The sequence below is a fragment of the Giraffa tippelskirchi genome, chromosome 14, assembly GCF_054371585.1.
Source record: "Giraffa tippelskirchi isolate mGirTip1 chromosome 14, T2T-mGirTip1v1.2.pri, whole genome shotgun sequence".
Classification (NCBI taxonomy): domain Eukaryota; kingdom Metazoa; phylum Chordata; class Mammalia; order Artiodactyla; family Giraffidae; genus Giraffa; species Giraffa tippelskirchi.
The window spans coordinates 35905666-35923636 of record NC_137288.1 but is presented as its reverse complement, the minus strand read 5'-3'; the positions used below and the strand labels follow the sequence as shown (position 1 = coordinate 35923636).

Below are 17971 nucleotides of genomic sequence, written 5' to 3'. Positions count from 1 at the left end.
AATCTTGATTTCAGCTTGTGCTTCATCCAGTCCAGCATTTTGCATGATGTACTCTGCATATAAGTTAAATAAGCAGGTGACAATATATAGCCTTGTTGTACTCCTTTCCCAATTTGGAACCAGTCTGTTGTTCCATGTCCAGTTCTAACTGTTGCTTCTTGGCCTGCATACAAATTTCTCAGGAGGCCAGTCAGGTGATCTGGTATTCCCACTTCTTGAAGAATTTTCCAGTTTGTTGTGGTCCACACAGTCAAAGGCTTTGGTGTAGTCAATAAAGCAGATGTAGATATTTTTCTGTAACTCTCTTGCTTTTTCTATAATCCAACGGATATTGGCAATTTGATCTCTGGTTCCTCTGCGTTCTCTAAATCCAGCTTGAACATCTGGAAATTCATGGTTCACGTACTACTGAAGCCTGGCTTGGAGAATTTTGAGCATTACTTTGCTAGCATGTGAGATGAGTGCAACTGTGTGGTAGTTTGAGCATTCTTTGGAATTGCCTTTCTTTGGGATTGGAATGAAAACTGACCTTTTCCAGTCCTATGGCCACTGCTGAGTTTTCCAAATTTGCTGGCATATTGAGTGCATCATCTTTTAGGATTTGAAATAACTCAACTGGAATTCTATCACCTCCATTAGCTTTGTTCATAGTGATGCTTCCTAAGACCCACTTGACTTCACATTCCAGGGTGTCTGGCTCTAGGTGAGTGATCACACCATCATGGTTATCTGGGTCATGAAGATCTTCTTTGTATAGTTTTTCTGTGTATTCTTGCCACAATTTTTTCTAAAGTATTTTTAGCCCTTTTTTGAATTTTGATTCAAAATTCATGCTTCTTGGATTTCCCTGGTGGTACCATGGATAAGAATCTGCCTGCCAGTTCAGGGATCCAGATTCCTGGTCTGTGAAGATTACACATGCTGTGGATTGACTTATCTCATGTGCCAAAACTACTGACCCTGCACACTCCAGGGCCCACAAGCCACAATTACTGAACCCACATGCCCTAGAGCCAGCAAGTCTCAACTACTGTGCTTGCATGCTCCAACTATTGAGGCCTGTAAACCTAGATCCTATGCTCAGAACAAGAGAAACCACCACAATGAGAAGCCCTGTGTACCACAACTAGAGAGTAGTTCAACACCCCCAACCCACCCCCCCTCGCCCCCTGCCCCAGTTCACCGCAACTAGATAAAGCCCTTGCACAGCAAAGAAGACCCAGCACAACCAAAAAGAAAAAAGTTCATGCTTCCTACCTTTTTTTGTTCCCCTAAATCATCTGACATTTTTCAGAGACTTAGCCAGCATAAACAAGGTTCTACATTTTGAGATCCACCTTTCCCTCATGGTGTCATTTTTCTTGTTTTTTCTAATTCTCTGTATTTCTTACAATCAGAAAGTCAAATGTCAAGCCTTGACTTGATTCAGGTGTAGCACTCTGGGCAAAAATACCTTGTATGTCCTGTGATATATCATCAGGAAGTATAAATGCCACATGGCCCACTGTTAATGCGACTACTTTCCATCACATGGTCAAAATGTTGACTCCCAGATCTCTCCACTGTAAAGGATTTTGTTTTCCTGCCTATTAAAACTGGCAAGTGGTGTTTTAGTGTGACACTTTGATCTCAACAACATTTCCCCTAACTATTTTAGTCTCTAGTGATGATCCTTTACTGAACTATTTTACTTAGGGGTATAAAAATGTCATTTTTGAATTCTATCATTTCATCTTCTTTTTTAATTAGCATTTTTAAACGTCTGTATATAAAAAAGAGAGCACTTTATCTCATGACCACAGGTGGAACTTCACTTCCTCCAAGAGTTATGCTAAATGCCTAACATTGCCTTTAATTACGAACTTCAAGGATAAGTTAATAATCTCATTGGTAGCATGTCTCTCCCTTTCTGACACCACAGATTTTTTATACTAAGTGGTTATAGTCAATTATAGTCATTATTCTTTTTGATGCTTAAACTGTTCCAAAACTAGTTCCTAGGTCCTTGTGACATGTCTCCCTTCTTTGAGAGCTTGCTTGTTTTCTGGCACAAGAAGATGTAGCAGGCTCACTGTGTACTTTCCCTGACCCAGGCCTAAAAGAGCAGTCATTTCTCCAAAACAGTATTTAGAAACCACAATCTAGTCATAGGTGTGCTCACCAGATATTTTTAAAATAGTTTTTAAATGCATGGCTGAGCTGGCACAGACATATGATCTTTTGGAGACATCTAGAGAGGTGAGAACATGATGTTGACATATAGATTTGGCTTTAATGAGCCACAGGAATTGGAGAACAATCAAAATTACTTGTAGGGAGCACTCAAAAAGAAGGTTGAATCAGAGATCCCCACATAGAGCTTGGGATGCTGAGAGGCAGTGCACTCTGTGTTGAAAGGGGAAAAAAAAAATTACAGTGGAGCATGGTAGGATATTTGCCCAATTTGACCATCAATCTACATAGAGTTGAAAATAAAAAGAAAATTTCTCCTAGAAACTTCCCAAATATAAGTGAATCCTTACCTGAGGTTGGGAATGAAATTACCTAATGCTAGCTATCTGGTCTACACAACCCATAAGTCACATATTAAGTGATTCTTGGTCATTAGTGTCTATATTCACCTGCAGAAACCAGAAACAAATCTTCTCTGAAAGGGAGACTTTTAAACCTCATCCTCACAAAATTCCCACAAAGAGGAAAGTAACTACCATCAGAGAGAGGCAGAATTAGTAGGGAAAAAAATTTAAAACCTGCAGAATAATATACCAAGGATGGCAAATGTTGATATTATCAGGCAAGGAATATAAAACAAGTAGGTTTAAAGGAAAAAAGAGTCAAGAATATGATTACAGAACAGTAGACCATCAAAGCTGACCAGGTATAATTTCCAAAATTTCAAAATAAAACTTTTGGAAATGAAAACTACTATCAGCAAAATGAGAAACTCAATAGATGGGCTAAAAACAAATTAGCTCCCATTAGCTAACTTGAAGAGAGAATTCATGAAGGAGAATATTGAATTGAACTCATTACCCAGAATGCAGCACAAAGTTGAGTTTTAAAGAAATAAAAATATGAAAGAAAAATAAAGAGATATTGAAAATAAAGTAAAAAGGTTATTCTATGTTTATTCAGAGTTCCTGAGAAACAGGGAGAACAGGCAAAAAGGCAATAGCCCAAGTGATAATGGCTGAGAATTTTTGAGAACTGAGAAAGACACCAATTCTGAGGCTAAGAAGGTCAAAGGAATTCCAACAGAATTACTAAAAAGAAAAAGACACCTAGACACAACATAGTAGCTACAATGAAACTGTAGATCATTAAAGAGAGGCTTTAAAGCATTCAAAGAAAAAAGACACTCTCTGTGAAGGAAAAACAAAGCAGACAAGTTCTCAAGAGCAAAACTAGAAGCCAGAAGACAGCTGAAATTCAAAGAAGAAAAATAGATAGCAGCCAGAATTTCATCTCTACCCTAAACTATCATTTTGGAATGAATGTGATATACAGATGTTTGGCAAACAAAAAACAGTAACGATGAAATAAAGCTTAGGTTCAGACAAAAGCAAGCCAAAAGAAAATACTAAGAGAATAACGTGAATCAGGCAGTTCAGTCGCTCAGTTGTGTCCTACTCTTTGTGACCACATGGACTGCAGCACGCCAGGCTTCCCTATCCATCACCAACTCTCGGAGTTGTTCAAACACATGTCCATCGAGTCGGTGATGCCATCCAACTGTCTCATCCTCTGTTGTCCCCTTCCCTCCCACCTCCAATTTTTCCCAGCATCAGAGGCTTTTCCAACGAGTCAGTTCTTCACATCAGGTGGCCAAAGTATTGGAGTTTCAGCTTCAGCATCAGTCCTTCCAATGAATATTCAGGACTGATTTCCTTTAGGATGGACTAGTTTGATCTCCTTGCAGTCCAGGGGACTCTCAAGAGTCTTCTCCAACACCACAGCTCAAAAGCATCAATTCTTCAGCACTTAGCTTTCTTTATAGTCAAACACTCACATCCATACATGACTACAGGAAAAACCATAGCTTTGACTAGTTGGGCCTTTGTCAGCAAAGTAATGTGTCTGCTTTTTAATATGCTATCTAGGTTGGTCAAAACTTTTCTTCATTTCCAAGGCAAACCGTTCAATATCACAGAAATCCAAGTATATGCCCCAACTAGTAATGCTGAAGAAGCTGAATTTGAATGGTTCTACAAAGACATACAAGACTTTCTAGAACTAACACCCGAGAAAGATGTCCTTTTCATCACAGGGGACTGGAATACAAAAGTAGGAAGTCAAGAGATACCTGGAGTAAAAGGCAAGTTTAGCCTTGGAGTACACAATGAAACAAGGCAAAGGCTAACAGAGTTTTGCCAAGAGAATGCACTGGTCATAGAAAAGACCATTTTCCAACAACACAAGAGAAGACTCTACACATGGACATCACCAGATGGTCAATGCTGAAATCAGATTGATTATACTCTTTGCAGCCAACAATGGAGAAGTTCTATACAGACAGCAAAGATAAGACCGGGGGCTAACTGTGGCTCAGATCATGAACTCCTTATTGAAAAATTTAGACTTAAATTGAAGAAAGTAGGGAAAACAACTAGGCCATTCAGGTATGACCTAAATCAAATCCCTTATGATTATACAGTGGAAGTGACAAATAGATTCAAGGGATTAGATCTGATAGACAGAGTGCCTGAAGAACTATGGATGGAGGTTCATGACATTGTACAGGAGGCAGGGATCAAGACCATCCCCAAAAAAAGAGGAATGAAAAAGGCAAAATGGTTGTCAGATGAGGCCTTACAAATAGCTGAGAAAAGAAGAGAAGTGGAAGGAAAAGGAAAAAGGTAAAGATATACCCATTTGATTGCAGAGTTCCAAAGAATAGCAAGGAGAAATAAGAAAGCCTTCCTCAGTGATCAATGCAATGAAATAGAGGAAAATAGAATGGGAAAGACTAGAGATCTCTTCAAGAAAATAAGAAATTCCAAGGGAATATTTTATGCAAAGATGGGCACAATAAAGGACAGAAATGGTATGGATCTAACGGAAGCAGAAGATATTAAGAAGAGGTGGCAAGAATACACAGAAAAACTATACAAAAAAGATCTTCATGACCCAAATAACCATGATGGTATGATCACTCATCTAGAGCCAGACATCCTGGAATGCGAAGCCAAGTGGGTCTTAGGAAGCATCACTACGAACAAAGCTAGTGGAGGTAATGGAATTCCAATTGAGCTATTTCAAATCCTAAAAGATGATGCTATTAAAGTGATACACTCAATATGACAGCAAATTTGGAAAACTCAGCAGTGGCCATAGGTATGGAAAAGGTCAGTTTTCATTCCAATCCCAAAGAAAGGCAATACCAAAGAATGTTCAAAGTACCAGAAAATTGTGTTCATCTCACACGCTAGCACAGTAATGCTCAAAATTATCCAAGCCAGGCTTCAACAGTACGTGAACTGTGAACTTCCAGATGTTCAAGTTGGATTTAGAAAAGGCAGAGGAACCAGAGATCAAATTGCCAACATCCGTTGGATCATAGAAAAAGCAAGAGGGTTCCAGAAATACATCTACTTCTGCTTTATTGACTATGCCAAAGCCTTTGACTGTGTGGATCACAACAAAGTGTGGAAAATTCTTCAAGAGATGAGAATACCTTACCACCTGATTGGCCTCCTGAGAAATCTGTATGCAGGTCAAGAAGCAACACTTAGAACCAGATATGGAACAACGACTGGTTCCAAACTGGGAAAGGAGTACAACAAGGCTATATATTGTCACCTGCTTATTTAACGATATGCAGAGTACATCATGCAAAATGCTGGACTGGATGAAGCACAAGCTGGAATCAAGATTGCCGGGAGAAATATCAATAACCTCAGATATGCAGATGACACCAACCTTATGGTAGAAAGCGAAGAAGAACTACAGAGCCTCTTGATGAAAGTGAAAGAGGAGAGTGAAAAAGCTGGCTTAAAAACATTCAAACAACGAAGATCATGGCATCTGATCCTATCACTTCATAGCAAATAGATGCAGAAGCAATGAAATCAATGAGAGACTATTTTCTTGGACTCCAAAATCACTGCAGATGGTGATGGCAGCCATGAAATTAAAAAAAAAAAAAAAATGTGGATATACTTCAGGAATAAGTGATTTCTAGAGGGGGGACAACAACTAACTTTGATCATTCACTGAACATTTAAAAATATGCTATTAAATAACTCTTCAGTCAATGATTAAATCCTGAAAGAAACAGAAAAATACATTGGGACAATGATAATATTACTACATATCAAAAATATGGGATGAAGTAAAGATTTATTCAGAGGAACATTTATGGACTTAATGTTCTTATATTGATAAGAAGAAAAGCTGAAAATTAATAACATTCCAGCAGCAGCAGCAGCAATTAAATATGCTAGAAAAATAACAACAGAATAAATTTAGAATAAAGGTCAAGATAGAAGAAAAAAGGGAAATAAGAAAGCTCTGAAATTCATGAAAAATAAGAACTGCACTATTTTATATGGATAATATTTATTTAAAAAGACCAGTAATCTGATTATCATCTGGTATTACTAATTAAGAGGCAGAACAGTCATCAGAAATTTGAAATATATAACAATTTTGTTACTATAACATGTATTACAATATACTCAGTTCCCAGTGTCATTGTGTATGTTTTATTTTATGTGTTTAAAATATTAATGCTTATTTAACTTATATGCAGAGTACATCATGAGAAAAGCTGGGCTGGAAGAAACATAAGCTGGAATCAAGATTGCCGGGAGAAATATCAATAACCTCAGATATGCAGATGACATCATCCTTATGGCAGAAAGTGAAGAAGAACTAAAGAGCCTCTTGATGAAGGTGAAAGAGGAGAGTGAAAAAAGTTGGCTTAAAGCTCAACATTCAGAAAACTAAGATCATGGCATCTGGTCCCATCACTTCATGGGAAATAGATGGGGAAACAGTGGAAACAGTGTCAGACTTTATTTTTTGGGGCTCCAGAATCACTGCTGATGGTGACTGCAGCCATGAAATTAAAAGACACTTACTCCTTGGAAGGAAGGTTATGGCCAACCTAGATAGCATATTTAAAAGCAGAGACATTACTTTGCCAACAAAAGTCCGTCTAGTCAAGGCTATGGTTTTTCCAGTGGTCATGTATGGATGTGAGAGTTGGACGGTGAAGAAAGCTGAGTGCCGAAGAATTGATGCTTTTGAACTGTGGTGTTGGAGAAGACTCTTGAGAGTCTCTTGGACTGCAAGGAGATCCAATCAATCCATCCTAAAGGAGATCAATCCTGGGTGTTCATTGGAAGGTTTGATGTTGAAGCTGAAACTCCAATACTTTGACCACCTCATGCGAAGGGTTGACTCATTGGAAAAGACCCTAATGCTGGATAGGATTGGGGGCGGGAGGAGAAGGGGACGACAGAGGATGAGATGGTTGGATGGCATAACTGACTCGATGGACATGGGTTTGGGTAGACTCCGGGAGTTGGTGATGGACAGAGAGGCCTGGCATGCTACAATTCATGGGGTCGCAAAGAGTCGGACACGACTGAACTGAAATGTACTTTCCTTTTGATTAATGCAAATCTGTTATATACTCATCAGGACTTCCAGCGAAAGATGTCAGATTTATGCAAACAACTCTGTCCACTTTCTCTTCAGATATATATCTATATATCTATATCTATCTATCTATCTATCTATCTATCTATCTATATATATATATATATATATATATATATATATATAGCTTCCCCAGTGGCTCAGATGGTAAAGAATCCACCTGCAATGCAAGATACCTGGGTTCAATCCCCTATTTGGGAAGATCCCCTGGAGAAGGGCATGGCAGCCCACTGCGGTATTCTTTCCTGGAAAATCCCCATGAACAGAAGAGCCTGGTGGGCTACAATCCATGAGGTCTCAAAGACTTGGATATGACTGAGTGACTAAGCATATATATATATACATATACACATATACATATATATATACATACTCATAGTCAAAGCTGTGGTTCTTCCCCTGTAGTCATGTATGGATGTGAGAGTGGACATAAAGATGGCTGAGCACCAAAGAATTGATGCTTTCTAACTGTGGTGCTGGAGAAGACTCTTGAGAGTCCCTTAGACAGCAAGGAGATCAAACCAGTTGATGCTAAAGGAAATCAACCCTGAATATTCATTGGAAGGACTGGTGCTGCAGCTGCAGCTCCAATACTTTGGCCACCTGATGTGAAGAACTGACTCATTGGAAAAGACCCCAATGCTGGGAAAGAATGAAGATGGAAGGAGAAGGGGACGACAGAGGATGAGATGGTTGGATGGCATCGCTGACTCAATGGACACTAATTTGAGCAAACTCAGGGAGACAGTGAAGGACAGGGAAGTCTGGTATGCTGCATTTCATGGGGGTCACAGAGTTGGATATGATTTAGCGACAGAACAACAACAAATACACACACACACACAATTATGTGTGTATATATATGTTTTTAATGAAAATCACAATATTTAAAAATAAAAAAGTTACCCATTAGTATAGAAAAAAGCTTGAGGGAATCCTAGCTAATAAAAAGAATCAGACTGAAGGGTAAAACAGGATGGAGAAATCTTAGACCTAAACATTAAATGAAAGTTCTGTCCCCAAATAACCAAGGACTAGCTCCAAATTCCAACTCAACATGGACAAAACGCTGGAATGGACCACTTAATTAAAATGCTTTATAAATAATGTTTTAATTAACTAAGCCAACTCGGAGCAAAATAACTTTCTAAAAGAGGGAGTTGATCTGCCTAGGGAATAAACCTACCATTCCTATAGAAGCCTGAGAGAGAGGCTAGGAGAATGGATTTAGATAGACACAGCAGATGCTGAGGAAAGAAAGAAGAGAAGCAGCTCTAAAAAATATATGCACTAAAGAGTTTCAATATGGGCTTTCTTGGTGGCTCAGACAGTAGGGAATCTGCCTGCAATGCAGGAGACCCAGGTTCAATCCCTAGGTTGGGAAGATCCCCTGGGGAAGGGAATGGCTACACACTTCAGTATTCTTGCCTGGAGAATTTCATGGAGAGAGGAGCCTCGTGGACTATAGTCCATGGGATTGGGGTCACAAGAAGTCGGACAGGACTGAGCAACTAACACTTTCACTTTCAAAGTCCACTTTATTTGCCTAATTATGCAAGTCCCCAGTCACCCAGAAGGGTTCATGCTTAGTAACTTACAAAGCAGTAGTAACTGACATCTTCTTTATGTAAATAGATCATTAATCTTTCTAATCCTTTATTCAATAAATACAGATTTTTATCTAAGGATCACCACACATTGGAGGAAGACCAAAAATGGCAGAAATCACAATGAATAAAACAAAAAAACCTGTAAGAAACAGAAATAATTTCAGAAAAAAAAGGAAAGTTAAAGATATTCCACTTGTTTATTCAGAGAAGTTTAAGAGGATACTGCATCCAGAAAACAAGGACTGTTATTTCTTTAAAAAGGGAACTACCAGAGAATAAATTTGTGGAATTAAAAAATATGTGATTATGAAATGTTAGTCAATGAGCTGAATAAAGGAATAATCCAGTTAAGACCAAGGTTAGTATTGGAAATATTACATTTAAGAAATTTCTCATACTGTAGAATATAAGTATGTTGTATATAAATATATTTTAGCTATATATAATACACATATGTAATTTTTTTTCTTTACAACATTGAGGTTCAATTCCAGAATGCCAATGTTGATCTAACAGGCAGTCAGTGATTAGCGAAGGGAAGGAAATAAAGAAATAATGCAAGTATTTTTAACTTACAGACCTATCAGATGTTGAGCTGGGTAGCAGAATCAAGCACATATCAATACATTTCAGTGAAATTTCAGGGCTTCAAGGATTCAGAGGAAATCAAGAAAACTTCCAGGGAAGAGATAATTAAAAAAGATATGTACAACAAATGACATCAAACTGATTTCACCAAAATTAGAGGCTCAAAGACAGTGGAAAATGCTATCAAATTTGAGTGGAAAAATGATTTGAAATAATAATCCTACATGTAGTAAATCTAACAATCAAACAAGACAATAGATACACTTTTAAGATAAAGGGACTGAGAAGGTTTATAGATCATCACTACTTACTGTGAATGCCTGGAAAACTGCAAAATAAATAAAAACGAATGCAAGGGAAAGAAAGCCATGAGAGAAGAAGGCATTAGCCTGAATATGAGCCAGAAGAATGGTCCTTAACCCTATGCAAACATTAGAATCAGATCTGGTCCTTTCAAAAGTACTACTTTTTCAAAGAGAAGGTCATCTGGGATGTTTGTGATGTTCTATGTTTTCGATTAACCATACACAGATGTGTTCACTTTATAATATTTAGTCACAAAAAATACACATACCTAATTTCTCCCCCAAAGTATTGGAGCTGACGCTGAAGCTCCAATCCTTTAGCCAACTGATCCAAAGAGCTGACTCATTAGAAGGACCCTGATGCCAGGAAAGATTGAAGGCAGGAAGAGAAGGGGACAACAGAGGATGAGATGGTTGGATGGCATTACCGACTCAATGGACAGGAGTTTGAGCAAGCTCCGAGAGATGGTGAAGGACAGGGAAGACTGGCGTTCTGCAGCCCATGGGCTCGCAAGGAGTTGGACATGACTGAGTGACTGAACAACAACAAATTGCTCCCCTAGCCTTATTAAGTCAGAAAATCTAGGGATTGGGTACAAATATGGGCATATTTTAAAGAGCCTCAGGTCATTATAATTTGCATCCTAAATTGAAACACTGCCTCCAAAAGAGGGTGAAGTGCAAACAGATTAGTATTTTTGAACCCCTGGTGCAGAGGTTAAGTTAATCATGCTCCTTAATTCACACCATATTAAATACTCCCCTGTTTTATTCATTTATTAATTTAGGTATTCCTTTATTGTCTTCCCATAATCCCATTTTCCATTCTTCCCAACTGTCCTATTGTTTTAAATGCATACCCTTTTGGTTATATTTTTATGAACTACTGTATATGCCTGTAATTTTAATTTGTTTAAAAGGCATTGTGTTTGAGAATTACTAATTATAATAATTATAATATCTTGTTATTTTAGACAGTATTGTCATAGATCAAAATCTAGAACAGTCATTAGAACTATCAATATAATGGTTAACATCAAAATGAACTTCAAGACAAAAACTATTTTAGAATATTTAGTTTTAGAGAACAGAACTGGACAAGGGAATAGAGATCTTTCATTTTATTAGGCACTAATTTTCAAGATAACTCTTTCTCTGAATGATTAACTCCTTTTATTTTGGAAGGCATGTATACCACTGAAATTTTGTTCTTCTTTTGAATTTTTAGTTTGAATATTATAGGACTTTTTGATTTATTAGTGCCATGCTTTGGACTAATTCTCATGTTTGTACTTAGCATAGCACAGCATACTTTCATGGAATGGTTGTAGGCTCCTGTACTAAATGTGAAAATGTTTTTACAAGTGATAGTTTTCTCTGATGCATTGCTTTGCTGAAAAAATTCAGCTTGTAGCCAACAAATTCGTGATCTCTTGAAAACAGCTTATTAAAAATGTGGCTCTGTCATTAGACAAGTATCTTAATTTGACCTGAAATAACAGCACATATAACTTGTATATACATACACCAGTAAAAACACACAGGAATGCATTTAAATAAATTGTATCTAAAATAGTAAAGAACATGTGAAAGCAGGCAAAAAGAATAAAAGATGTAGAAAGACATAAACTCTTCAAATATCTATAAAAGTATGATCTCTCATGAACCTATGTATAATGGTAAGATAAATTCTTCCATCCTTCACATACCAAAATATTAAGAAGAGCATCTAGCTGCCATCGGAAGAGACAGCTGCTCTTAGCCAGGAAGCCTTAGAAACTGGCTAAGAGGATCAGCACCAACCTGAACCCCCAACAAAAGGAAAAAGCAATGTTATATATGATTCTATTTGTGAGTTTCTTCTCAAAAAAGCCTATGAAACTGAAAACTTAGAATGTCAAGACCATGCTGTGATATGATACAAAAGGCTAAATAAAAGAAAAATTTTATAATATACAACAAAAACAGACATAGGTGTATACATCTCTCTCTGAAAACATGGGAGTTTTCATTAGTGGAAATTGGCATCTTAATTTTGATGGTTTCCTTGGTTGCTCAGTGGTAATGAATCCACCTGCAATACAGGAGGTGTGGGTCCCCTTGCTGGGTTGGGAAGATACCCTGGGGAAGGAAATAGCAACCCACTCCAGTATTCTTGCCTGGGCATTCCCATGGACAGAGGAGCCTGGAGAGCCACAGTCCACAGGGTCGCAAAAGAGTTGGACATGACTTAGTGACTAAAAATCAAGATCTTAATTTACCCATTTATTACTATTTGTTAATGGTCCTCACTGGTGAAGAAATGAAGATGGTATGCATCTTTGAAACCTGCAGTACTGTTTCACTGGAAAGGTGAGTTAGCTGAACGTGTAGTCACAGCATAGTTATAAGCACACAAATATGCATACATAGATACAGAAGTCATGGTCCATATAAAAGAGTATTTGTGGCAAGAATGAATCTGATGACCCTATTACCAACCTACATATCCTATTACAGAAAAAAAAAAAGAATAAAGTCTTGCACTAATTCTAAAAGATATGTGCACTCCAATGTTCACAGAAACATTATTTACAATTGCAGAGATATGGAAGCAACCTAAGCATCTAACAACAGATGATTGGATAAATAAGGTGTGGTATAAATATATACTACTCAGCCATCAGAAATGAAGTTTTGCATTTACAGCAACATAGAGGGACTTGGAGGGTATTATGCTAAGTGAAATAAGTCAGACAGAGAAAGACAAATATTGTATGATATCACTTATATGTAGAATCTAAAAAAAAATACAATAAACTAGTGAATAGAACAAAAAAGAAACAGACTCACAGATATAGAGAACAAACTAGTGGTTACCAGCGGGCAGAGGGAAGAAGGGGAAATAACCCAGGAGTAGCAGAGTAACAGGTACAAACTATTAGGTATAAAATAAACTACAAGGATATATCTGACAATATAGGGAATATAGCCAATATTTTATAATAAGTATAATTGGAATATAACCTTTAAAATTGTGAATTACTGCATTGTACACCTGTAATTTATGTTGTACAGCAACTATACTCCAATTGAAAAAAAGAGGCAAGGTATGTAAACAATCTAAGTGTTCATCAACTGATTAACAGATACAAAAATATAATGTGTGTGTGTATATACACACACACCGACAATGGTATATTATTCAGCCATAATAAAGAAGAAAAAATGAAACGCATATATATATAGAGAGAGACATATATCCTTATACTGCATTATTTCATTTGATCCTAGTAACTCTGAAAGATAAACAGCATCAATGTTGAGTATTTCCATGTTAAAAGTAAAGAAACTAAGAGTGAAATAAATCAAATGACTTGCCCAGGGTCCCACAGCTAGGGTCAGTATAAGACACGGAGCCAGACCATCAGAGTCAATGTGACTCTGCTTGTATGTTTTCTCTTATGACTTCAAGCAACCACGGGAAGTCACTGTTTTATGTACACTTACAAACTAGTTGTTAGTTCTCTGCTATCTCAGTAATATCAGCCTTGAGTATGATACCTACACTGCAAAATAATTGCCCCCAAATATATCCCTGTCATAATCCTTAGAATTTGTGAATATGTTAAGGTTACAGGACAAACGGAAATTAAGGTTGCTATGCAGCTGACCTTAAAGTTTCAGAGATCATCCAAATTCAGTGAATGAGCCCAGTGAAATCATAGTGAAAGAGGAAGGCAGAAAAAGACAACCAGTGGGGAGATGTAGCTGTGGGAAAATAGATGCAATGTCATTGGCTCTGAAGAAGTTGGAAGGAAACCACCAGCCAAGGGATATGCACCACCTCTAGAAGCTGGACAAGGCAAAGAAACAGATTCTCCCCTAAAACCTCCAGAAATGGACCTAGCCCTGCCAACACCTTGATTTTAACCAGTTAGACTCATGTTGGACTTAACCTATAGAACTGTAAGATAAATTTGTGCTGTTTATGCTGCAAAGTTGGTGTTAATTTGTTACTGCAGCAATAATGATCAAATAACTGGACCTTACTAGTTTACAATAGCAAATGCTTACTTCTTGTTCAAATATCTGAGGTCAGCAAGTTGGCTGTGGCTCTGATAGGTTCTGTTCAGTTCTTCTCTGTTAGTTTTCTCATTTTGGAACCCAGTTCAAAGACAACTACTGTCTGGGTCATGCTCTTTTCAAGTAAAGGGTGGGCATAAACGAAACAAAACCAACACTAAATGAGCATATTTGAAACTGTGCTCGGATGTGGAGTTCAGTTGGCCCTTGTATGGTGGACCCAGAATCCATGGATATAGGCGGCCAACTGTATTACTACTACCCATTTTATACGAAGAACTTGAGCATCCTTGGATTTCGATATCTGAGGGAGTCCTGGAACCAACTCCTAGCAGATACAAAGGGACGACTGCATATCACATCTGCTCACATTCCATCAGCCAAAACAAATCACATGACCAAACCAAAAGTAATGGAATGAGAAAGATATGGCTTACTCAGCAGAAATGAAAGGCAAATGTAATTGGGGAATATATAATGTGTCACAGATATAAAGAACAATGTATCTAGGGTATGAGATTTAAGCTAAATTTTCCCATTTACCTTTTCCTAAGCTAAAGAAGGGGCTTCTCAGGTGGCTCGGTGGGGAGAGAATCCACTCCAGTGTTCTTACCTGGAGAATCCCATGGACAGAGGAGCCTGGTGGGCTACAGTCCACAGAGTGGCAAAGAGTCAGACACAACTGAAGCGACTGAGAGAATGCACACGTGCACACACACACAAAGCTAAAGAAGGTTAAAATAATGTGTTCTGGTGACGGTATTTTTTTCGATTTTTTTTCTCTTTATTAACTCTTTTTTTTTTTTTTTTAACTTAAAGGTGTGCAGTGTGTTGATTTGATATATTTATATCAATTTTTTTTTATAAATTTATTTATTTTAGTTGGGGGCTAATTACTTTACAATATTGTAATAGTTTTTGCCATACATTGACATGAATCAGCCATGGGTTTACATGTGTTCCCCTTCCTGGACCCCCCACCCACCTCCCTCCCCATCCCATCCTTCTGGATCATCCCATTGCCCCGGCCCTGAGCCCTTGTCACATGCATCGAACATGGAATGGTGTTCTGTTTCATATATGATAATATACATGTTTCAATGCTATTCTCCCAGAACGTCCCACCCTCACCTTCTCCCTCAGAGTCCATAAAATTGTTCCATGCATCTGTGTCTCTTATTCTGTCTCGCATATAGGGTTATCGTTACCATCTTTCAAATTCCATATATATGCATTAGTATACTGTATTGTTGCTTTTCTTTCTGGCTTACTTCACTCTGTATAATGGGCTCCAGTTTCATCTTTATTAACTCTTGTTCAGAATGATCTTGGAGGCATTGACTGTTGAAGATGATGAGCAGCTAGAAATTGCCCTCCACACTAACTTTTTGGTAGCTTGGCCTGCTTTAAACAGGTCTTACCAGAAAAAGGTCTTAATAGCAAACGGCAAAGGATCAATAGCAGATTAAAAAAAAAAAAAAAACTTCAGGTAATATTCTCCTGAGCCTTAAAAATTAAAAAGAAAGGTTGGTGACAGAGATATCCTTAAGAAGAAAAATGCTGAGAAAAAAAGCACTGAATCCACATATACGTTAAATGTTTCAAAGAAAAGACTCACCTTATCATCAAGTTTGTATGGAAGAAAATGAGACATAAGCTATTTAGAATTTACTTTGGATGCAATTATATCATTCCGTGGTCTTATGTTTGCCATCAATTGGTCTCCCAACATCCCATTTTCTATCACAATCACCAGAGGCAACAGAGCCTCCAAAGGGTTAAAAGAGGGGGACTATCAGCCCCCAGCCTTGTGCTCACTGGACCCACCTCCTTGCCTCTTTGTGTTAACAGGATTTTATTTGCATAGAAGAACTACAGGAGCTCTGGATGGTAGTGGATCAGCTGTCAGCAGAGTTTAGGGTTCCTTTGATCCTCCTCATTCTGGAAGCTGTAGTCATTGCTTTGTCTCAGATATGGAGAACAGGCTCAGAAAGTTGTTTTGCAAGCCTTGGCCACCTGGAGACTCCTGTCTTGTAAGTGGGACAGGAGGGAGTCCTGAGTCTGCTTCACCTGATGGGTGAAGACCCTCCTCCATTTCCATCCAGCAAGGGTAACCAGTTGTCCAAACAAGACCAAGGTCAAGTATCTCAGGCTGTCATTCTCCTCATCAAGCAAAGCCCTGGTCTGGAGGGTGATGTCTATGAAGAAGGAGCTCAGGCCTTTCTCCTGCATCTTGCCCAGGATGATGGTGTTAGGATATTCATGCTCTGGTGGATGACTTCAGAACTCATGGGGCCATACAGACCATGCACCAGCAGGTCTAGAACAATCTTCTTATATTTTCTTGCCTTGTCCGGGGTCTCACAGGCCATGGTTTCCAGGCCTCTCATCGCCATATAACGCTTTTTAACACTGGGGTACCAGGCTGTCTCTGCCAAGATGAAAAACACATTCTTCAGAAGTTCCTGCTTCTGGAGCCTGAGATTCCAAGGGACCTTGGAAAAGAAAGACCTTTTCTTCTTGGGCTGGGTGGTGGGGCTGGAAAGGTGCTGGCCCCATATTCTTCTCCTTGTTTGGTCCATGGAACTGTGGTCACGTGGTGATGCGGCCGGTGTGGCCGGAGCACAGGTCACCACATGGCACGCAGAGCTGCTGTTTCCAGGGTAGCAGCCAGATGGGATAACTCAGCTCAATTTTCTCAGCGGTGAATTCCTGAGCAGGGTGATGAGGCTTCCTCCTCAGAACTCATCCTGGTGAAAGAAGAAGTGATCACTTCCAGGAACATCACTGTACTTTAAACAAGCTCGGGGCTGGCCGTCAGCTGCATTTTGCCCTTGAAGGTGAAACATAGAGCAGACTGGCGTTTTATCACGAGTGGGAAACACATAAGTGAAGTCGCTCAGTAGTGTCTGACTCTTTGCAATCCCACGGACTGTAGCCCACAAGGCCCCTCTGTCCACAGGATTCTCCAGGCAAGAGTACCGGAGTGGGTCGCCATTTCCTTCTCCAGAGGATCTTCCCGACCCAGGGATCGAACCCAGGTCTCCCGCATTGTAGGCAGATGCTGTACCATCTGAGCCACCAGAGAAGTCCCTAATAAGACCTTTTTCGGCTATCTGTCCCTGATAGTTGCTAGAGATTCATTACAGGCCACGCTCTTTTGCAAACTTTGAAAATTCTCATGTTAGTTTCCTGTTTCTCCAAGGACCCAGGGAGAGAGCCTCTGGTGACTATTTTTAATGATTCCTCAGAGACAGAGTGTGACTGTTTTTAAAAGAAAAATAGTACAAAAAGATTGCTAGCTACACGTGCTTTTATAATTCTAGCTTCCAGATTAAAGTGAACCTACATGTAAATATGGTTCTGCACTTAAACTTCCTTTCCCTCTACATAATTTTCACTCAACACATATTCCCCTGCCAGGTACTGTTGTAAACACAGGATAGAGTATTTTGCTGCAGAGAAGAATATAAAAAATGAGGGTAGGGCGAGGGAGAACTTATGAGGTTGATCCAAGGCAATGAATGTTGCAAGTGTTAGTCACTCAGTTGTTTCTGACTCTTTGCAACCCTATGGACTGTAGCCTGCCAGGCTCCTCTGTCCATGTGATTTCCTGGGCAAGAATACTGGAGTGGGTTGCCATAGTGAATTTCATGTGGTTTTATCTTTGATACCAGCTTCATGGTTAGTAGATTCATTTTCATGGCAGTGCCTCTTTCCCTACACTAACGTGTAACA

The 17971-nt window shown here is 38.8% G+C and overlaps 1 protein-coding gene and 1 pseudogene across 7 annotated transcripts in view; both read right to left on the bottom strand.

Moving 5' to 3' along the window:
* The window catches only part of NOL4 (nucleolar protein 4), a 675738-nt gene that overhangs the window by 438345 nt on the left and 219422 nt on the right, over positions 1-17971 (bottom strand). The window lies entirely within an intron of this gene.
* LOC145534868 (protein maestro pseudogene) lies at positions 15983-16815 on the bottom strand (annotated as a pseudogene).